The sequence below is a fragment of the Dendropsophus ebraccatus genome, chromosome 3 (assembly GCF_027789765.1).
Source record: "Dendropsophus ebraccatus isolate aDenEbr1 chromosome 3, aDenEbr1.pat, whole genome shotgun sequence".
In the NCBI taxonomy this organism is placed as follows: domain Eukaryota; kingdom Metazoa; phylum Chordata; class Amphibia; order Anura; family Hylidae; genus Dendropsophus; species Dendropsophus ebraccatus.
Window position 1 is genome coordinate 148,755,557 of NC_091456.1, and position 23,261 is coordinate 148,778,817.

Genomic DNA, 23,261 nt, shown 5'->3' on the forward strand with positions numbered 1-23,261 from the left:
GCTCCGTCATTCTCTATGAGCGTTGGACTCATCTCTCAGCGCGCGCGCCGGGCTGCAGCGGCTGAGATCTCCGTCACCCGACCGGATCCAGAAGCGGGACCCGGCGGGATTAGGTGAGTATATGGGGCTCTAACGGGGGGTCGGGAGCCTGTCACCCCGGCACGGGGGGTGACAGGTTCCCTTTAATGCAGTAGTAAGTGCAGGGAAAAAAGCACTTTATAAGCATTTCCGGTAATAAATATTGGTAATTTGTGTATCCTTGTCAATACAATACTTTAATAAAACTTTTTTGCCGGACTTGTAGTGGTAGTGTGTTCTATACACTATGTGGGGGCTCTACACTATTTATATTAACCCTTTGGGGACCAGGCCCAAAATGACCCAGTGGACCGCTCAAATTTTGACTCTAGTGTTTTCGTTTTTTTTTCTCCTCCCCTTCTAAGAGCTCTAGCACTTTCAGTTTTCTATCTACAGGCCATGTAAGGGCTTGTTTTTTACAAGAATAGGTGTATTATGTAATGGCGTCTTTCATTTCAAAATAATTTCAAAATTAGTATTTATGAAGATATAAATTGGTAAAATCGGAAAAAAGAATGCAATATGCTATCTTTTGGGGGGTTCCTGTTGGGAGGGTTATATACGTCATCCCGAATACAACCATATGCAGGTTACACAGATTTTCTAATGTTTTATTTATTTTTTTTTTTTTATGAAATCCTTTTTTTGGGCAATTAATTATAAATAAAATGGGCCTATTGTGACGCTTATAACGGTTTTAGTTTTTCACCTACGGGGCTGTATAGGGTGTAATTTTTTCTGCCATGATCTCTAGTTTTTATTAATACCATATTTGTGAAGATCGGACGTTTTGATCACTTTTTTTAATTTTTTTTCTTATATATAATGTAACATCAAATCGGTAATTTGCGCACTTTTCCCCCCTCTTTTCGTGTACGACCTTCTCCGCTCGCAATGACACTTGTTAAACTTTAATAGATTGGACAATTACGCACGCTTGTAACGCCTGGAGTGGATCCACTGAACTGTCACTAGCGATGGTGGTAACCGCACCAGGGAGCGGAGTCTAAGGGGCCGCTGGTTTTCACCAGAGCCCGCCGCAAGGCGGGATGGACTTGCTGCGGCAGGCGACCCCCAGGTCGCTACCCCTGGCTTGGTTGCTAGTGACAGCAGGCGAGGCGTGGCAGGAGCAGTAGGCAGATGGTAATGCAGGCAGAGGTCTGTAGGCGTAACCGCAGGTGGCAGGCAGCGCTCAGGAACAATGGGTAAGCAGCGGACAGGGACTAGGGACTGGAACTGAGGTCAGGAACAACAGGGAGCTGGGCCAAACGCTATGGGAAGCATGTAGAGGCTCCAACACCTGGGAGGGGGCAGGGCTGGAACTTATAGGGGAGTGATTGACACTAAACCAATTAGGAGCGCACTGCTCCTTTAAATCCGAGACAGCCGGCGCATGCGCGCCCTAGGAGGCGGGGACGCGTGCACCGCCCGGCACAGTGACGGGCAGGAACGAGGCAAGGTGAGGCGCCCCCCTGGGCCGAACTAGCCGCAGCGCCGGGTCCCTGCATGTGGACACCGGCTGCTGCGGAACTGGGTGCAGAGTCACGGCGGCGGTCCGGAGCGCGGGACGCCACCGTGGCCCTAACAGTACCCCCCCTTTGGCCTCCCCTCTTTCTAGTCTGCAAGAATCCCTTGATGAGATCCCGATCCAGGATATTAGATTCGGGTTCCCAGGATCTCTCTTCAGGACCAAAACCTCTCCAGTCCACTAGGAAGAAACGTCTTCCTCTGACAGTTTTCATCGCTAGGATGTCTTCAACAATGAATACGTCGTCAGTGACGGCTTGTGGAGTGGAGGACGAAGCTTTACTTGAGAATCGGTTGAGGACCACTGGCTTCAAGAGGGAGACATGGAAGGAGTTCGGGATTCGCATGGTAGGGGGTAGACGAAGTTTGTAGGTGACTAAGTTAATGCGTTTTAGCACTGAGAAAGGACCAAGAAATCGAGGACCCAACTTGTAGCTGGGAATCTTGAGACGGACATACTTGGCCGAGAGCCAGACTCTGTCACTTGGGAGAAAGTTTGTGGCAGGTCTCCTCTTCTTATCCGCCTGGTCCTTCATGCGGTCAGAGGCTTTGAGTAAGGACTGTCGAGTCTGTTCCCAGATCGACTGAAGGTCAGAGATCAATTCCACCACGACAGGAACCTCAGATGATGGAAAGAGGGGCAGAGGAGGACGCGGGTGATGCCCGTAGACCACATAGAAAGGAGACTTGCCTGTGGAACTCGAGTCCAGATGGTTATAAGAAAACTCTGCCCAGGGAAGTAGATTGGACCAGTTGTCTTAGCGGTTGGAAACAAAATGACGTAGGTAGTTGCCCAGGATCTGATTGACTCTCTCCACTTGCCCGTTGGTCTGGGGATGATAGGCGGATGAGAAGTCCAGCTTCACTTGGAGCTGTGAGCAGAGGGCACGCCAAAAGTTCATCCCTATGTGGTGCCAGGGACAGTCCGGGACTGGCAAGGGCAAAAGTAGGCCGGCAGGTCTTTGACGGGGTGTCTTGTTCTTGGCACAGACTGTGCAGGAAGCCATAAAGTCCTTGACATCCTGAAGGAGATTGGGCCACCAGTAGTGACGGGAGATCAATTGCCCGGTCTTTTGAGCTCCTGGATGCCCGGCCACCAAAGAGGAATGACCCTACTTCAAGAGGCGTTTTCGAAGTGCGGGGCGCATATAAGTCTTACCGGGAGGCAGTCTCTGCAGAGTAGAAGTGGCAACTGGTACTAGGTGATCGGGAGGTATTATGTGACGGGGGGAATCCTCTTGCCCCATGACATCGAATGCTCGGGATAATGCATTGGCTTTTACATTCTTCTCGGCTGGACGGAAATGAATAGTAATGTTGAAATGTGAGAAGAAGAGAGACCACCTGGCCTGCCGGGGATTAAGGCATTGAGCCAATTGGAGGTAGAGAAGGTTCTTGTGGTCCGTGTAGATGTTAACAGGATGTCTAGCCCCCTCTAGGAGATGACGCCACTCCTCCAGTGCCAACTTAATTGCTAGGAGTTCACGGTCTCCAATCGTATAGTTCCTCTCGGCAGGGGAGAAAGTCTTAGAAAAGAACCCGCAGGTTCTGGTCTTTCCTGATGTGTCCCTTTGCGAGAGGATGGCTCCTGCGCCCACAGAAGATGCATCGACTTCAAGAGAAAACGGCTTGGTGACATCTGGATGGACTAGAGCAGGAGCAGAGGCAAAGGCAGACTTTAGGCTATTGAAGGCTTGTTCGGCCTCTGGAGGCCAACGTCTGGGATCCGCCTTCTTCTTGGTGAGAGCCACTATGGGTGCGACCAGGGTAGAGAAGTGAGGGATGAACTGCCGATAGTAGTTGGCAAATCCAAGGAAACGTTGGATAGCTCTAAGTCCCACAGGACGTGGCCACTGGAGAACAGCTGAGAGCTTGGCTGGATCCATCTGTAGGCCCTGGTCGGAGACAATGTATCCAAGAAACGGCAGGCTGCGCTGATGGAAAACGCACTTCTCCAGCTTGGCATACAAATGGTTGGCCCGTAGTCTTCGTAGAACCTGCCGTACATGGGACACGTGGGTCTGCTAGTCGTGGGAGAAGACCAGAATGTCGTCAAGATAGACAATGACGCAGACATAGAGGAGGTCACGGAATATATCATTCACGAATTCCTGGAAGACCGCTGGGGCGTTGCATAGGCCGAATGGCATGACCAGATATTCGTAGTGCCCATCTCTGGTGTTGAAAGCGGTCTTCCATTCGTCTCCTTCACGAATACGGATCAAATTATACGCTCCCCTGAGATCCAGCTTGGAGAAGATCCTGGCTCCACGGAGACGTTCGAATAGTTCAGGGATTAGCAGAAGAGGATAGCGGTTCTTGACAGTCACCGTATTTAAGCCCCGGTAGTCTATGCATTGGCGGAGAGAACCGTCCTTCTGCACAAGGAAAAATCCAGCGCCAGCGGGAGACGTGGATTTGCGGATGAAGCCCTTCTGTAAGTTCTCCCGGATGTAGGAGGACATGGCTTCAGTCTCGGGCACGGAGAGAGGGTACACTCGACCATGTGGAGGAGAAGTTCCAGAAGGAAGGTCTATGGGGCAGCCATAGGGCCAATGAGGTGGTAGAGAGTCCGCCTCCTTGGCCGAGAAGAAATCAACGAAGCCCTGGTATACTGCCGGTAGGCCGGGTAGAGGCTTGACGGAGTCAGGTGATGACATTGAGCATTTGGGCTGAGGAAGCTTCAGACAGCGGTTAGGACAGTCCAGACCCCAACTGAGAACCTCCCCGGTTCTCCAGTCTAGCCTAGGGGTATGTAATTGCAGCCAAGCTAGACCCAGCAAGATGTCGGAAGAAGAATGGCCCAAGACGTAGAAGGAGATCTTCTCCTGATGCAAGGCGCCTACCTGGAGGACTAGAGGTGCCATCTGGTAGTGTACAGCTTCAGTAAGAGTCTCGCCCGTGACCGAGGAAATAGTCAGGGATCGGGCTAGCTGGATCACGGGTAGCCGCCGTCTTTGGACCAATGTGGCTGCAATGAAACTGCCTGCAGACCCAGAGTCGATGAAGGCAGTAGTCTGGTGCGTTTGTCCTGAGGGTGTCTGGATGGAGACTGGCAGAGACAACCTTGGAGAGGTAGCATTCACACCTAGGGAGGCCTCTCCTACCGGACCTAGGTGCGAGCGTTTCCCGGACGCTGAGGACGTTGGGGACATCTTTGCCGGAAGTGATCAGAGCCACCGCAATAGAGACAGAGATTCAGCTCCAGTCGGCGAGCTCTCTCATCAGAGGTCAGGCAAGCTCGTTCTACCTCCATCGGAACTTCAGGAGTTAACTGAGGTACTGGCGTGACAGGATTCTGGAAAACAGGTGCCAGCCGGTGAAGGCGACGGGGCAGGCTTAGTCGCCGTTCTTGCTGGACCTCCTCCTCTCTCTCGGTAAACCGGTTGTCGACTCTGGTAGCCAGTAGGATAAGATCGTTCAAGGAGGTAGGAAGATCTCGGGTGGAGAGCACGTCTTTTACCCGACTGGACAGGCCCTTCTTAAAGGTGGCTATTAGAGCGGCCTCATTCCAGTCCAATTCTGCTGCCAGGGTGCGGAACTGGATGGCATAGTCGCCAACGGTGGAACTCCCCTGAGAGGGATTGAGGAGAGCTGTCTCAGCCGAAGACGCACGGGCAGGTTCCTCAAAGACGGAGCGGAACTCGGCCAGAAAGGTTCGGAGATTAGCAGCAGCAGGGTCATCTCGGTCCCAGAGAGGCGTGGCCCAAGCCAGAGCTCTACCCTCCAGTAGGCTGATGATGAAAGCCACTTTAGAGCGCTCGGTGGAAAACTGACTACTTAAAAGTTCAATGTGCATGGTGCATTGAGTCAGGAATCCTCTGCACAACTTAGGATCACCTCCGTATTTACTCGGGAGAGCCAGTCGAAGTCTCGAAGGAGCTGCAGGAGGTGGAGATCACTGGGCTGTAGTATGCTGCTGTAAGGCGGCAGTCAGTTGCTGAATCTGCTGCGACTGTTGCTGGATCTGTTGTGACTGCTGGGCGACCACTCGGGCTACGTCACGGATATCAGGCACCTCGCCGGGATCCATGATTGGAGCCTACTGTAACGCCTGGAGTCGTGGATCCACTGAACTGTCACTAGCGATGGTGGTAACCGCACCAGGAAGCGGAGTCTAAGGGGCCGCTGGTTTTCACCAGAGCCCACCGCAAGGCGGGATGGACTTGCTGCGGCAGGCGACCCCGAGGTCGCTACCCCTGGCTTGGTTGCTAGTGACAGCAGGCGAGGCGTGGCAGGGGCAGTAGGCAGATGGTAATGCAGGCAGAGGTCTGTAGGCGTAACCGCAGGTGGCAGGCAGCGCTCAGGAACAATGGGTTAGCAGCGCACAGGGACTAGGGACCGGAACTGAGGTCAGGAACAACAGGGAGCTGGGCCAAACGCTATGGGAAGCATGTAGAGGCTCCAACACCTGGGAGGGGGCAGGGCTGGAACTTATAGGGGAGTGATTGACACTAAACCAATTAGGAGCGCACTGGCCCTTTATATCCGAGACAGCCGGCGCGCGCGCGCCCTAGGAGGCGGGGACGCGCGCGCCGGCCGCCACAGCGCCGGGTCCCTGCATGTGGACACCGGCTGCTGCGGAACTGGGTGCGGAGTCACGGCGGCGGTCCGGAGCGCGGGACGCCGCTGTGGCCCTAACAACGCTATGGTATGTTATTAGTGTATTAGTGATTTTAACTTTTTTTTTTTTACACATTTTAAGTCCCTTTGAGGGACTTTCACATACATTAGTTTGATTTCATACACTGATCATTGCTATGCCATAGGCATAGCATTGATCAGTGTGATAGGTAGAGATGAGCGAACCGGGTTCGGGTTCGAGTCGATCCGAACCCGAACGTTCGGCATTTGATTAGCTGGGGCTGCTGAACTTGGATAAAGCTCTAAGGTTGTCTGGAAAACATGGATACAGCCAATGACTATATCCATGATTTCCACATAGCCTTAGGGCTTTATTCAAGTTCAGCAGCCACTGCTAATCAAATGCCGAACGTTCGGGTTCGGATGGACTCGAGCATGCTTGAGGTTCGCTCATCTCTAGTGATAGGCGATCTGCTCAATGAGCCTGCCTGTGCGGACCGCACGGAAAAAGGTAAGAGACCTCCGGTGGTCCCATTCCCACACTGCCGTGGTCTCGATCGGTAAGTGACAGGGGACTCCCCCTGTCACACTTAAACGCCCAGGCGCTGCGTTTAAGGAGTTAATGACACGCTGCTGCGCGATCGCTGCAGCCTGTCATTAACTGTGAGGTGCCGGCTGGCATTAACGGTGAGGTGCAGCCGGCCCCCACCTCCTATGAAGCGCGCTCCGCAGCGCACTTCATAGCAGGGGAAACACCCAGTACGTACAGTTACGCTCAGGGTCGTCTGGTGACAGACGTCCATGGCGTAACTGTACGTCCAGGGTTGTCTAGGGGCTAATAAAGTTAATTTATGACCGTCCTGTATTACATGTACTTAAAAATGTGTGTATATGTCTTTTTTATGCAGATATATAATTTTTCCTTTTTTTGGTGTGGGGGTGGGGGGTGTTTGCCGTTTGCCTTTCTGCCTAGGGCACCAAAACTCCTTGTCCTAAGCAAAGCTCATGATACAATGGACCAGACATCCAGTTAATGCCTATCTGTTATCAGCCTCCATACATGTCATTACACACCTTAATATCCCATTGTGATATATCCAATCTCTCTCACTGCCCATAATGTCCATGATATCATGACTAGACATCCCCTTCATTCCATATATTGCCTATGCACATATTCAGAAACAAGTTACTAAACCGTTCTATGGGTCTGTAATATGTAATCTTTCTCTTCTTCTAATATTACTGTATAGAGATGCGTTTTCTTTGTCTATTTTCAATAAAAATATATAAAAAAACAAAACAAATGCACACATACAGAGGCTTGTATAGGTGCAATCTTTATTTGAGAAATGTTATACATGAATTTAAGAGAAATGGGGGATGATTATCAAGGTTCAGAAAAGTTGGAAATGTTTGTACAGCTTGCACAAAAAATTCTGTGATTTTTTTTACTGCTCTTAATGGCTTGTTATTAATATGCTAATTAGTCAGAAGAGCCCGGGGGTGTTCCCCTACCCACAAGACCCCAGGTGAAGTGTCCGGGTCGTACTAAGCTGCTATTGTGGGTAAGGGACCACTCCCTGGGCTCTTGTACCTATTTAGGATATTAACAAAACCCTTTGGATCTCAGAGCTGAAGGGGATAATAACGAAATGTTAAAGTAAGACATACATTTAAGGGGTGAATTACATTTATGTTAGTAAGGCTGTGTTCACATGTAGTGTTTTTGCAATGATTTTACAGTAATTGTGGCAAAAAGTCGCTGTTTACCCTGATTGCACAATTTCTGTAAAAGGCGTTCATTTTACTGTGCCAGCAAACCTAGTATGGACAGTTACCTAGCAACAGCACTGAACCATAGATGGGTGATTACAATGATGAAGGTGACAAACAGCAGCAAAATGCATAAGCAGCTGGGGAAAAAGAAGACAAGACTAAATAACTTTTACTTTCTTACTGCTTTTATTTGTATGGCTGTCTTCACTTATTATTTTGAGGCTAGTTACCTTTTCTTGTAATGGTACAGTCCACTAGTTGTTTATTCCTGTAGTGGTACAGTCCACTAGTTATTTATTCCTGTAGTGGTACAGTCCACTAGTTGTTTATTCTTGTAATGGTACAGTCCACTAGTTGTTTACTGTTTACTGAGCCAGGTTTGGTTGCTATGACAACAGTGATGTAACCAACAGTCCAACTGCCCCCTACAGGCAGCTTGAAACCGGTCAGAACCAGTCAGGACCGGTACCGAGTGGCGCCCCCAGCTGGATGAAGAGGATGCTTCCTTTCTATTCTCCCCACATCCTTTCTGTAAGGAGAACACAGATGCTACACCGGCTCCAGCACCACTGGTGACAGGTTTGGCAGAGAGGTGAGCGCTCCCATTTCACCACGTACTTGATATCTCAGACCCCATTTCCCCTGCCAAGCATGGAGGGCCTCCCCCAATAAGATGGGGTAACAGAGGAGCGCACTCTGCTCTAGGGATCAATGGAGGAGGCAGTCCTATAGTAACAATGGGGGAGATTTATCAAACAAGGTGTATAGTAAAACTGGCCCAAATGCCTCTAGCAACCAATCAGATTCCTCACAGACTCTTTGGAAAATAAAAGGTGGAATCTGATTGGTTGCTAGGGGCAACTGGGCCAGTTTCACTTCTTCCCCAATGTCCCTTGTTGCCCATAGCAACCAACCACAGCTCAGCTATCAAATACTCATGAGCGCTTGTAAAATGAAGTCTGAGCTGTGATTGGTTGCTATAGGCAACAGAACAACAGTAATTTATGCAATTTAATGATGATCTAAACTCCATGTTGTACCATTTATTGCATCCAGTAAATCTGTCAACTAATAATATTTCATGTCACCTTTCCATTTAGTTATTTATTTATTTAGCATTTTAGCATTTTCTAAATGGTGATTGAAGTGTAAATATATATGTATATATTCATGGTAAATTCAATGCAATCTGAAACATTTTTGCCGCTTTTATGTTTAGCTTTTCAATAGGAAACAGCAGCTGAACAATCCCTGCCCGCTATCCTGAATATAGATTGGTGCTCAGCTGATGCTTTCTATTGAGAACGGCTTAAAGTGATACTGTCACTCCCTTTACTTTTGCTTCATTTCATTGGTTAACAGTTTCACCTAGACTGGGCTTCATGGCTGGGGAGAGGGCCCAAGTGCTGTGATCCCCTGGCTAGGTGACACTATGCACCCATAAAATGAAGAGATTTTAGAAGAAAGAAGACACAGACATATTTTTATACAGGTGCATATATATATCATATATATATATGAAATATTTTCGCTTGTGGACGGTGTGAAGAACTGCACATGGAGTAAAGAGGTGACAATATCATTTTAGTACAGTATATTGCAAAGTAGATTCATAGGGAAAAAGAATGAAGTATTTGATTTAATGTACAATAGTACAATGTACAATATAAAATATCGCAGTTCCTACATTGGTCGCTTTGGTTTCTGATTACATTAAGCCCTCCATGTTTTTCTTAATATGTATTATGAGGGCATTTCTGTGTCTGTGTTATGGCTGAAAGCCCTTCCCTGGCCAGAGGTGTAATCAGACTAGGTGACAGCATGATAGATCCCTAAAGATCCCTATGATGCTGTCAGATGGATGATCAGTCCTGTGGTCACACGGATGCCCTCATATTATGCTCATGTGATATTGACCTTATTATTGCTCCTGCCGTGTGATTCACCCATATTATCCTGTATAGCCTTTCAATTATTTGATTTTGAGGACCATATAGTATCTTGTAGCACTCTCCAAGACACTGAAGAGAACTGTGCGGCCATGGATTGCTGTGCTGTTCCCTCATTGATTGAGCACAGAGCTATATCAGTGCTTTGACCAATCATTAAAGGTGTTATCCAGTGAAAATCTTATACTTTCAAATCAACTGGTTTCAGAAAGTTATATAGATTTGTTATTTACTTCTATTTAAAAATCTCAAGACTTCCAGTACTTATCAGCTGCTGCACGTCTTGCAGAAAATGTTGTTTTCTCTCAGTCTGACATGATGCTCTCTGCTTCCACCTCTGTCCAAGACAGGAACTGTCCAGAGCAGTAGCAAATTCTCATAGAAAGTTTCTGTCACAGACACAGATGTCAGCAGAGAGCACTGTGTGAGACTGAAAAGATATATAAACATTTCCTGCAGGACATACAGCAGCTGATAAGTATGGGAAGACTTGAGACTTTTAAATAGAAGTAAATTACAAATCTGTAAAACTTCCTGAAATGAGTTGTTTTGAAAAAAAAATGTTTTCACTGGACAATCCCTTTAAGGAAGCAGTCAGGGAGGTCAGACTCTAAGACACAGGACTCTATAGTAAGATTTTTTTCTCGCTGATCAGTGTGTTGTATAGTCTGATAAATATGGCATATGGGATTCACCTGTAACTTCTAGACCAGGGATGGGGAACCTGCGGCCCTCCTGCTGCTGCAAAACTACAAATCCCATCATGCCTGGAAACCCAAAGCAGCAGCTGGAGGGCCGCAGTTACTCCATCCCTTCTCTAGACTTACACTAGAGAGCCTCAGCTAGGGGGAGATTTATCAAGCAGTCTTACAGTAAGTAGGTTCCTTGTTGCCAATAGCAACCAATCACAGCTCAGCTATCGTTTTACCAGGGCTCATGAATATTTGAAAGCTGATCTGTGATTGGTTGCTATGGGCAACAAGGGACATTGTTACTATAAGGCTATGTTCACACAGTAAGATAAAAGTAAAATGGGTACAAAGTGTGCCTGTATTTTGAATCTAATAATGTGCTACATTAAAGTCTAAGGAAAAGTTGTCATCCGTGCACACAATGAAAAAAAATATATTTTTTTTTACAATGTTTGCACACACTGACATTTTCCCACAGACTTTAATCTAGCACATTATTTTAGATTCAAATTACAGCCACACTTTATACCTAATTTATGGTTGTAGTTTGCTTTTATTTTACTGTGTGTGAACATCGCCTAAGACTGCATGATGAATCTCGCCCTAGATGTCCTACGTTATAGACCTGGCACCAGTGATGGATTTCCTCTGTCTTAGGGAGGGTCTCTATGTTAGGGATAATGGAGAACTATCTTTCATCTACAGGCATCAGGAGTCCACACAGGGACTGGCATCTGCACAGACAGTGGTGGCATCAGGAGTCCACACAGGGACTGGTATCTGCACAGACAGTGGTGGCATCAGGAGTCCACACAGGGACTGGCATCTGCACAGACAGTGGAGGCATCAGGAGTCCACACAGGGACTGGTATCTGCACAGACAGTGGAGGCATCAGGAGTCCACACAGGGACTGGCATCTGCACAGACAGTGGAGCACCAAAGGGGTGAGTTCTGTTATATCACAATGCCCGGAGTTCCCCTTTAACATTCCAGACTGCTGACACTGTTAGCGTATGTGAACACTATGGAAATCACGTGGATAACTTGCTGTGGATTCCGCTGCTGGTCCCCGCATGCTCCCACTTCTTTCTCCGTGAGTCCCAAACATTCCATTCTATGGTCAGGCAGATTCCACCATCCCCCAAAGTATGAAAAGGTTAATTTTTTGGGCGGACGTCAGAATCTGTCTGACCAAAGAATGGAGTCTATGGAACCGGTGGAACTTCAAGCGGAAGCATGGGGGTGTGAGCGACAGAATCCGCGGCAAGTTATCCACATGATTTCCGTAGTGTGCACATACTCTTAGATAGTAGTTAGAGCAAGGATATATGTACAGTATATATGTGTGTGTATGTATGTGTCTCTGTAAATTTTTCTCAGGTACCAAGAACCAAAAGACCCTAAAGTGCTAAGTTCTGTATCATCTGCTAGCTCCCCTTCCCATCCTTGCCCTGTTGTGATTGAAAGTCAGTTATCAGCCCCCAGCACTGTGTCCACATCTTATTACTACTTGTGCATACAAGTTGTGAGGAGATGTGAGATTTACAAACAGGGTGGCTTGGATTCCAGCTGTCAACACAGGGATGGAAGGGGGGCAAGGAGACATTGCAGTCTGCAGCAAGCACTTTAAGGGCTTGGCAATGCTTCAATGAAAGGGCCTATGTGTCTCTTTGCCCTAAACAGCTATCTAGTAGTGTCAGTAGTCTGGAACAAGAATTTCAGAGGACAGATTCCCTTCATTATTGTACAGCTATATTATGCCCTGACATTGAAGACTTCAAGACTTGTCTCCTGCACATAACTGCTATCACATGTACAATCTCACAGGATAGACATTTCCACAGAACACCAACTACTATCTCACGGCTGTATTTTTATGACAATGAACAAGAACTGAAAGTGTTTTATTCTAGTATCTGCACAAAGGGCTTTGGAGCATACTGAGAGGAAAAGTGTTATCTTAAAGAGGACCTGTCACCCCCCGTGCCGGGGTGACAGGCTCCCGACCCCCCGCTAGAGCCCCCTATACTTACCTGATCACACCCGGTCCCGCTTCTTGATCCGGTCCGGTGCTTCAGGCGCTGAAATCTCCGTCACCAGACCGGATCAAGAAGCGAGACCCGGCGCGATCAGGTAAATATAGGGGGCTCTAGCGGCGGGTCGGGAGCCTGTCACCCCGGCATGGGGGGGTGACAGGATCCCTTTAAGTACATTAAATGTCATTGCTGCTGCTCTTTACTGTTTTGGGCTATGCTTCCACTACAGGAACACACCTTCATTTGGCAAGAAAAGGCTGATCATGATGATTATTTGCGGCCGTCATTATTAGTAGATGGCCGCCTTTTCTTGTAATTAATGTCACATTTCCATAGTGAGAACATAGCTTTAAGGTTGTTTTCTGGGTCTTTGTGATTGATGGCCATTCCTTAGGGTAGGCCTGATTGGTGGGGTGCTGAAACCCAGCATATCCACTGACCAGCTGTTGGGCAGACCACATGGTGACCAAAGATAGGAGTACTTTGCTTCATTTATTTTGTAGTGACTGTGGGAGCCGAGCTCCAGTATCCACGTGTGGCCACTACACATTGTATAAAGCTATGTGCTTCTAGCTCACTGTGTACATCTGGGTGCAGCAGCTTTACAGAACAGCTGATTGTCGGAGGGTGCTAAGTGTTGGCAAACCACTGAACAGTTCTGGTCTATCAATCATAATGTCCCAGAAAATGACCTTAAAGGGAACCTGTCACCCCCCGTGCCGGGGTGACAGGCTCCCGACCCCCGTTAGAGCCCCCTATACTCACCTAATCCCGCCGGGTCCCGCTTCTGGAGGTGGTCGGGTGATGAAGATCTAAGCCGCTGCAGCCCGGCGCGCGCTGAGAGATGAGTCCAACGCTCATAGAGAATGACGGAGCGCTGGACTCTCCTGTCATTCTCTATGGGTGTTGGACTCATCTCTCAGCGCGCGCCGGGCTGCAACGGCTGAGATCTTCATCACCCGACCACCTCCAGAAGCAGGACCCGGCTGGATTAGGTGAGTATAGGGGGCTCTAACGGGGGGTCGGGAGCCTGTCACCCCGGCACAGGGGGTGACAGGTTCCCTTTAAGTGGGCTTTCTGTGAAAATATACCAATTCCCATTGCATTAAAACAATAAATGAGCCCAGACTTCATTCAGGTAAAATACATAATCAATCATTCCCCCCTCCTGGTGACTAAAAATTAATTACCTTTTCTGTCTCCTTTCTCCAGTTCTGAGCCTGCTACTTTCTGCTGAGGACACAATAAACTATGTGTGAGCTGTTCACTCCTCAGGCTCTGGCTCGCTTCAGGGGTCCCTGGCATCTGGACATCCCGCTTAGCCAATCAGTGGCTGCAGCAGGGTAGCGCACTCATTGGCTGAGCGGGATGTCCAGACGCCGGGAGCCCCCATAGCAAGCCAGAATGCGGACAAGAATGGGGGTTAAAGGTGCTGCCTTTTACGTACTCACAGCAGGATGACAATTCCGCTGCGAGTATGTAATCCTATTAAAAGTGACAGGAGAGGAATCGCAGCGAATTTAGCTGAGTACTCGCAGCGTGAAATCCACTGTGATTCCTTTACATGTGAACACACCCTAAGGCTGATTTCATACATATGACAGTACTTTACAGAAAAAAAATAATTTTAATTGTTTCATTGTTTTGCTCAGAAATATTGGTGGAAATTTATCAAACTGGTGTAAAGTAGAATTGGCTCAGTTGCCCCTAGCAACCAATCAGGTTCCACCTTTCATTTTCCAAATAGTCTGTGAGGAATGAAAGGTAAAACCTGATTGGTTGCTAGGGGCAACTGATCCAGTTTCACTTTACACCATGTTTGATAAATCTTCCTCATAGTGCTTATATATTATATGAAAGTCTATTGTGAAATATAAAATGAATTATAAAAAGAATGAATTTTGTTTATGGCAATGCTTATTTTTATTGTTATACTGTTATAGAATCAATATCATTGTATTTAATGTGAGTCTGTCAGCTACAATTCACATTCCAAACTAGAATAAGGAGACACATGGTACCTTTCATATATCTGTCCGTGTTTCCATAACATAGAACAATGCTTTCATTCTTCTGTGAAACGTGTCAAAGAGGTGTTCCCAAGCTCCTTTAGTGCTACAAGCTGCAATACCTCCTTACTCCCCCTTCCACCTGACCCTGCTGAGGCTCAGCTCCCAGCTGACTGTCAATCAGGCGGGGAAAGGGGTGGGAGGAGAAGCAAGTAGGCGTTCCAGCTTGCAGCATTTCAGGAGGTTGGGAACACCCATTTGATACTTTGCACCAAAGAATCAAGCATTTTTGTATCTCCATGAATAAGAGCCGTACTGTATACCAGTGTCAGCAGTTTGGTACTTTATTTTCAGCTGACACATTCACTGTAAACTGCAGCCTGTGTGACATTAAAAGTGTCATCAGTTTAAAATGTAAATTGTACCTACAAGATTCACTTTAGCATGTTACAAACCACGATGCAAAAGGGATCAGAAGAATTTGAATGGGATGTGCAATGTTAAGGGTCAATTTAAAGTTTGTTAAATCATCAAGGCCTTTAACACATTAAATGCAGAGTTAGGGTGCCTTTACACAGAGAGATTTATCTGACAGATTTTTTACGCTAAAGCCAGGAATGGATTTGAAATTATGAGAAATCTCAGTCTTTCCTTTATAGCCTGTTCCCTGTTTATAGTCTGTTCCTGTCTTTTGCTCCAACGATCTGTCTAGGGATGGTCCGAACCCGCCGAGGTTCGGGTTCGGATGAACCCGAACGCTCGGCATCGGATTCCCGCTGTCTGCCCGCTCCATGCAGCGGGCGGATCCAGCGGGAAGACCACCTGGAAAAATGGGATACAGCCTATGGCTATGGCTGTATCCCATTTTTCCAGGCGGTCCTCCCGCTGGATCCGCCCGCTGCACGGAGCGGGCAGACAGCGGGAATTATTACCGAGGGTACCGAGGGTTCGTACGAACCCGATCCGAACTCGGTTTCGGACCATCCCTAGATCTGTCAGATAAATCTCTCTGTGTAAACTCACCATTAGGATTTGTTACATCAGTGCATGATGGGTCGTCGATGGGTAGCCAGAGCTTCTCCTATGATTTGGATTCTGATTCTGTTTGAGTATAAAATTGTTAGAATATTTCTATTACTTTGGCTCATAGGTTTGAAATCATATATATTAATTTTCTGGACAAACTGGAAGGGAATAAAACAGCATAGAATCAATTTCCATTTCCATTTGCCAGAATACTTAGCAATATCTGACAAGAGTGACTTGTAGGCTAACAGAGGAGCGGGACATGAAAGTGAACGATATACAAGTATTGAAGGTCTATTCCAGGGAAAAAAACGATTGGACGACTATTCACAGGATAGGCTACCAATAGTTGATAAGTGGGGTGCTGAGCACTGTGCCTGCCCTTCACTTAGAATGGAACGGGAAAACATACCTTGGGCTTCCTTTGCTCAACTAAGAACATTACATGTGCACTGTCACATATTACAGACTAACTAAATCCTGTCCCATAGAACTTCCTTATATAATGGTTATAATGGTATGAAAATATTATTATTTTGATTGGGCAGAATTAGTATTTAGTGCTTTGGTTGATGTTTGAATTAGGATTAGGATGTTAAAGGGGTTATCCAGTGCTACAAAAACATGGCCATCTTTGCACCACTCTTGTCTCCAGTTTGGGTGGGGTTTGAAACTCAGTTCCATTAAAGTAAATGGAGCTTAATTGCAAACATCTGAACTGGAGACAAGAGTGGGGCAAAAGTGACCATGTTTTTGTAGAGTGGGACAAAAGTGACCATGTTTTTGTAGAGTGGGGCAAAAGTGACCATGTTTTTGTAGAGTGGGGCAAAAGTGACCATGTTTTTGTAGCGCTGCATAACACCTTTAAATTTCTACACTGATCTTTGGACAGAATGTGAATTGCCTTTGTAGATTTTGTTGCAAAGCACAATAATTTAAGTGGATTGGTTGAGTTTATTGAAAGATTGAGCTTTCTATATTTGAAATATGTTGGCATATGTAGGATTTTAAACTTAATTTATTTAGTAATATGTTTAATTGTATCTAGTAATGTTTATTTCCTATAATCATCTTATCATATCTCATAAATCTTGGTATTGGAAATTTGCGACACAAAAACTTTTTAGATTTTTTGCAAAGTTGCAATATTTAGTCATAAAACAGTTGTGAGTTTTAGTTGTAAAAGAGCAGAATAACTGAATTACAGGTCACTGTATTTCCTGTCTATGGGAACGGTACATATTTCTAGACCACATTATATGTGGCAGTTATAATTGGTGGTATTTTTTTACCACTTTTGGTGATGGTAAGGAAGGCTGTAGGGGAGGAGGAGGCCTGAAGTAGTCCTGAGCGCAACTAGTTGTTGTGTTCTGAACTACCAACAATGTAATGTTCCCATATTTTCTTTTGTTGTTTATGAAGGCATGGTATGGTTTTGTTTGCCGTTGTCTGAGATTTGATTAGACTTGGATATGTCTAGTGATTTTGTGCCCTTGTGTGCATTGGCACTCATAGGTTTGGTGATAGAGCGTCAGAATTAAATCAGATGGGGTAAACTCATTTACGAGCATTGGCTTTCCAGTCTGGGAGTCTCTTAGCATTTGTAAGAGCTGATACTTGTGTGGTCTTCCTAATTATTCAATGGTATATATTTTTTTAGTTTCTGTCCTAAAATTCCAGTTTCTGAAGTGTTTTGGTACTGGAAAATTTGTTTCTAATATTGCATTTGCATTCAATGGAATCCTATAATATTTGCCCTTAATAGTTTTTTGACTGTTGTACCAGAGCAGAATATTTGAAATACAGGTCAATGTATCTTATGGTTATGGGAATGTTACATATTTCTACACCACATTATATGTGGCATTTATAATTGGTGGTATTTTTTTACCACTTTTGGTGATGGTAAGGAAGGCTGCAGGGGAGGAGGAGGCCTGAAGTAGTCCTGAACACAACTAGTTGTTGTGTTCTGAACTACCAACAATGTAATGTTCCTATATCTTCTTTTGTTGTTTATGAAGGCATGGTATGGTTTTGTTTGCCTTTGTCTGAGATTTGATTAGACTTGGATATGCCTAGTGATTTTGTGCCCTTGTGTGCATTGGCACTCATAGGTTTGGTGATAGAGCGTCAGAATTAAATCAGATTGGGTAAACTCATTTACGAGCATTGGCTTTCCAGTCTGGGAGTCTCTTAGCATTTGTAAGAGCTGATACTTGTGTGGTCTTACTTGTTATTCAATGGTATATATTTATTTTAGTTTCTGTCCTAAAATTCCAGTTTCTGAAGTGTTTTGGTACTGGAAAATTTGTTTCTAGTATTGCATTTGCGTTCACTGGAATCCTATAATATTTGCCCTTAATAGTATTTTGACTGTTGTACCAGAGCAGAATATTTGAAATACAGTTCAATGTAACTTATGGTTATGGGAACGTTACATATTTCTACACCACATTATTTGTGGCATTTATAATTGGTGATATTTTTTTTACCACTTTTGGTGATGGTAAGGAAGGCTGTAGGGGAGGAGGAGGCCTGAAGTAGTCCTGAGCGCAACTAGTTGTTGTGTTCTGAACTACCAACAATGTAATGTTCCCATATCTTCTTTTGTTGTTTATGAAGGCATGGTATGGTTTTGTTTGCCGTTGTCTGAGATTTGATTAGACTTGGATATGCCTAGTGATTTTGTGCCCTTGTGTGCATTGGCACTCATAGGTTTGGTGATAGAGCGTCAGAATTGAATCAGATTGGGTAAGCTCATTTCCGAGCATTGGTTTTCCAGTCTGGGAGTCTCTTAGCTTTTATAAGAGCTGATATTCGAGTGGTCTTCCTTATTATTCAATGGTATATATTTTTTTAGTTTCTGTCCTAATATTCCAGTTTCTGAAGAGTGTTGGTACTGTAAAATAGGTACCAAATATTGCATTTGCGTTCAATGGAATCTTTTAATATTTGCCCTTAATAGTATTTTGACTGTTGTACCAGAGCAGAATATTTGAAATACAGGTCAAGGTATCTTATGGTCATGGAAACGTTACATATTTCTACACCACATTATATGTGGCATTTATAATTGGATGGTATTTTTTTACCACTTTTGGTGATGGTAAGGAAGGCTGTAGGGGAGGAGGAGGCCTGAAGTAGTCCTGAGCGCAACTAGTTGTTGTGTTCTGAACTACCAACAATGTAATGTTCCCATATGTTCTTTTGTTGTTTATGAAGGCATGGTATGCCTCTGTTTTCCGTTGTCTGAGATTTGATTAGACTTGGATATGTCTAGTGATTTTGTGCCCTTGTGTGCATTGGCACTCATAGGTTTGGTGATAGAGCGTCAGAATTAAATCAGATTGGGTAAACTCATTTACGAGCATTGGCTATCCAGTCAGGGAGTCTCTTAGCATTTGTAAGAGCTGATACTTGTGTGGTCTTACTTATTATTCAATGGTATATATTTATTTTAGTTTCTGTCCTAAAATTCCAGTTTCTGAAGTGTTTTGGTACTGGAAAATTTGTTTCTAATATTGCATTTGCGTTCAATGGAATCCTATAATATTTGCCCTTAATAGTATTTTAACTGTTGTACCAGAGCAGAATATTTGAAATACAGTTCAATGTAACTTATGGTTATGGGAACGTTACATATTTCTACACCACATTATTTGTGGCATTTATAATTGGTGATATTTTTTTACCACTTTTGGTGATGGTAAGGAAGGCTGTAGGGGAGGAGGAGGCCTGAAGTAGTCCTGAGCGCAACTAGTTGTTGTGTTCTGAACTACCAACAATGTAATGTTCCCATATCTTCTTTTGTTGTTTATGAAGGCATGGTATGGTTTAGTTTGCCGTTGTCTGAGATTTGATTAGACTTGGATATGCCTAGTGATTTTGTGCCCTTGTGTGCATTGGCACTCATAGGTTTGGTGATAGAGCGTCAGAATTGAATCAGATTGGGTAAGCTCATTTCCGAGCATTGGTTTTCCAGTCTGGGAGTCTCTTAGCTTTTATAAGAGCTGATATTCGAGTGGTCTTCCTTATTATTCAATGGTATATATTTTTTTAGTTTCTGTCCTAATATTCCAGTTTCTGAAGAGTGTTGGTACTGTAAAATAGGTACCAAATATTGCATTTGCGTTCAATGGAATCTTTTAATATTTGCCCTTAATAGTATTTTGACTGTTGTACCAGAGCAGAATATTTGAAATACAGGTCAAGGTATCTTATGGTCATGGAAACGTTACATATTTCTACACCACATTATATGTGGCATTTATAATTGGTGGTATTTTTTTACCACTTTTGGTGATGGTAAGGAAGGCTGTAGGGGAGGAGGAGGCCTGAAGTAGTCCTGAGCGCAACTAGTTGTTGTGTTCTGAACTACCAACAATGTAATGTTCCCATATGTTCTTTTGTTGTTTATGAAGGCATGGTATGCCTCTGTTTTCCGTTGTCTGAGATTTGATTAGACTTGGATATGTCTAGTGATTTTGTGCCCTTGTGCGCATTGGCACTCATAGGTTTGGTGATAGAGCGTCAGAATTAAATCAGATTGGGTAAACTCATTTACGAGCATTGGCTTTCCAGTCTGGGAGTCTCTTAGCATTTGTAAGAGCTGATACTTTTGTGGTCTTACTTATTATTCAATGGTATATATTTATTTTAGTTTCTGTCCTAAAATTCCAGTTTCTGAAGTGTTTTGGTACTGGAAAATTTGTTTCTAATATTGCATTTGCGTTCAATGGAATCCTATAATATTTGCCCTTAATAGTATTTTGACTGTTGTACCAGAGCAGAATATTTGAAATACAGGTCAATGTATCTTATGGTTATGGGAACATTACATATTTCTACACCACATTATATGTGGCATTTATAATTGGTGGTATTTTTTTACCACTTTTGGTGATGGTAAGGAAGGCTGTAGGGGAGGAGGAGGCCTGAAGTAGTCCTGAACGCAACTAGCTGTTGTGTTCTGAACTACCAACAATGTCATGTTCCCATATCTTCTTTTGTTGTTTATGAAGGCATGGTATGGTTTTGTTTGCCGTTGTCTGAGATTTGATTAGACTTGGATATGCGTAGTGATTTTGTGCCCTTGTGTGCATTGGCACTCATAGGTTTGGTGATAGAGCGTCAGAATTAAATCAGATTGGGTAAACTCATTTACGAGCATTGGCTTTCCAGTCTGGGAGTCTCTTAGCATTTGTAAGAGCTGATACTTGTGTGGTCTTACTTATTATTCAATGGTATATATTTATTTTATTTTCTGTCCTAAAATTCCAGTTTCTGAAGTGTTTTGGTACTGGAAAATTTGTTTCGAATATTGCATTTGCGTTCAATGGAATCTTTTAATTTTTGCCCTTAATAGTATTTTGACTGTTGTACCAGAGCAGAATATTTGAAATACAGGCCAATGTATCTTATGGTTATGGGAACGTTACATATTTCTATACCACATTATTTGTGGCATTAATAATTGGTGAAATTTTTTACCACTTTTGGTGATGGTAAGGAAGGCTGTAGGGGAGGAGGAGGCCTGAAGTAGTCCTGAACCCAACTAGTTGTTGTGTTGTGAACTATCAACAATGTAATGTTCCCATATCTTCTTTTGTTGTTTATGAAGGCATGGTATGGTTTTGTTTGCCGTTGTCTGAGATTTGATTAGACTTGGATATGCCTAGTGATTTTGTGCCCTTGTGTGCATTGGCACTCATAGGTTTGGTGATAGAGAGTCAGAATTAAATCAGATTGGGTAAACTCATTTCCGAGCATTGGTTTTCCAGTCTGGGAGTCTCTTAGCTTGTATAAGAGCTGATATTCGAGTGGTCTTCCTTATTATTCAATGGTATATATTTTTTTAGTTTCTGTCCTAATATTCCAGTTTCTGAAGAGTGTTGGTACTGTAAAATAGGTACCAAATATTGCATTTGCGTTCAATGGAATCTTTTAATATTTGCCCTTAATAGTATTTTGACTGTTGTACCAGAGCAGAATATTTGAAATACAGGTCAAGGTATCTTATGGTCATGGAAACGTTACATATTTCTACACCACATTATATGTGGCATTTATAATTGGTGGTATTTTTTTTACCAATTTGGTGATGGTAAGGAAGGCTGTAGGGGAGGAGGAGGCCTGAAGTAGTCCTGAGCGCAACTAGTTGTGTTCTGAACTACCAACAATGTAATGTTCCCATATCTTCTTTTGTTGTTTATGAAGGCATGGTATGCCTCTGTTTTCCGTTGTCTGAGATTTGATTAGACTTGGATATGTCTAGTGATTTTGTGCCCTTGTGTGCATTGGCACTCATAGGTTTGGTGATAGAGCGTCAGAATTAAATCAGATTGGGTAAACTCATTTACGAGCATTGGCTTTCCAGTCTGGGAGTCTCTTAGCATTTGTAAGAGCTGATACTTGTGTGGTCTTACTTATTATTCAATGGTATATATTTATTTTAGTTTCTGTCCTAAAATTCCAGTTTCTGAAGTGTTTTGGTACTGGAAAATTTGTTTCTAATATTGCATTTGCGTTCAATGGAATCCTATAATATTTGCCCTTAATAGTATTTTGACTGTTGTACCAGAGCAAAATATTTGAAATAAAGGTCAATAAATCTTATGGTTATGGGAACGTTACATATTTCTACACCACATTATATGTGGCATTTATAATTGGTGGTATTTTTTTACCACTTTTGGTGATGGTAAGGAAGGCTGTAGGGGAGGAGGAGGCCTGAAGTAGTCCTGAACGCAACTAGTTGTTGTGTTCTGAACTACCAACAATGTAATGTTCCCATATCTTCTTTTGTTGTTTATGAAGGCATGGTATGGTTTTGTTTGCCGTTGTCTGAGATTTGATTAGACTTGGATATGCCTAGTGATTTTGTTCCCTTGTGTGCATTGGCACTCATAGGTTTGGTGATAGAGCTTCAGAATTAAATCAGATTGGGTAAACTCACTTCCGAGCATTGGTTTTCCAGTCTGGGAGTCTCTTAGCTTTTATAAGAGCTGATATTCGAGTGGTCTTCCTTATTATTCAATGGTATATATTTTTTTAGTTTCTGTCCTAATATTCCAGTTTCTGAAGAGTGTTGGTACTGTAAAATAGGTACCAAATATTGCATTTGCGTTCAATGGAATCTTTTAATATTTGCCCTTAAAAGTATTTTGACTGTTGTACCAGAGCAGAATATTTGAAATACAGGTCAAGGTATCTTATGGTCATGGAAACGTTACATATTTCTACACCACATTATATGTGGCATTTATAATTGGTGGTATTTTTTTTACCACTTTTGGTGATGGTAAGGAAGGCTGTAGGGGAGGAGGAGGCCTGAAGTAGTCCTGAGCGCAACTAGTTGTGTTCTGAACTACCAACAATGTAATGTTCCCATATGTTCTTTTGTTGTTTATGAAGGCATGGTATGCCTCTGTTTTCCGTTGTCTGAGATTTGATTAGACTTGAATATGTCTAGTGATTTTGTGCCCTTGTGTGCATTGGCACTCATAGGTTTGGTGATAGAGCGTCAGAATTAAATCAGATTGGGTAAACTCATTTACGAGCATTGGCTTTTCAGTCTGGGA

At 44.2% G+C, this 23,261-nt stretch overlaps 1 protein-coding gene across 7 annotated transcripts in view; it reads left to right on the forward strand.

Annotated features, from left to right (window-relative positions):
* The first annotated feature begins 7,659 nt into the window (after window positions 1-7,659).
* Window positions 7,660-23,261, forward strand: part of ADGRV1 (adhesion G protein-coupled receptor V1) — a 354,135-nt gene continuing 338,533 nt past the window's right edge. For 3 of the 7 annotated variants that reach the window (XM_069962902.1, XM_069962909.1, XM_069962905.1), the window contains exons 1-2: window positions 7,665-8,560; window positions 11,315-11,554. The gene's annotated coding sequence lies outside the window, so the exon portion shown is untranslated. Of the gene's footprint in view, window positions 8,561-11,314; window positions 11,555-23,261 lie in introns of all 7 variants that reach the window. The other 4 variants (XM_069962903.1, XM_069962904.1, XM_069962907.1 and 1 more) reach the window with 4 other exon arrangements.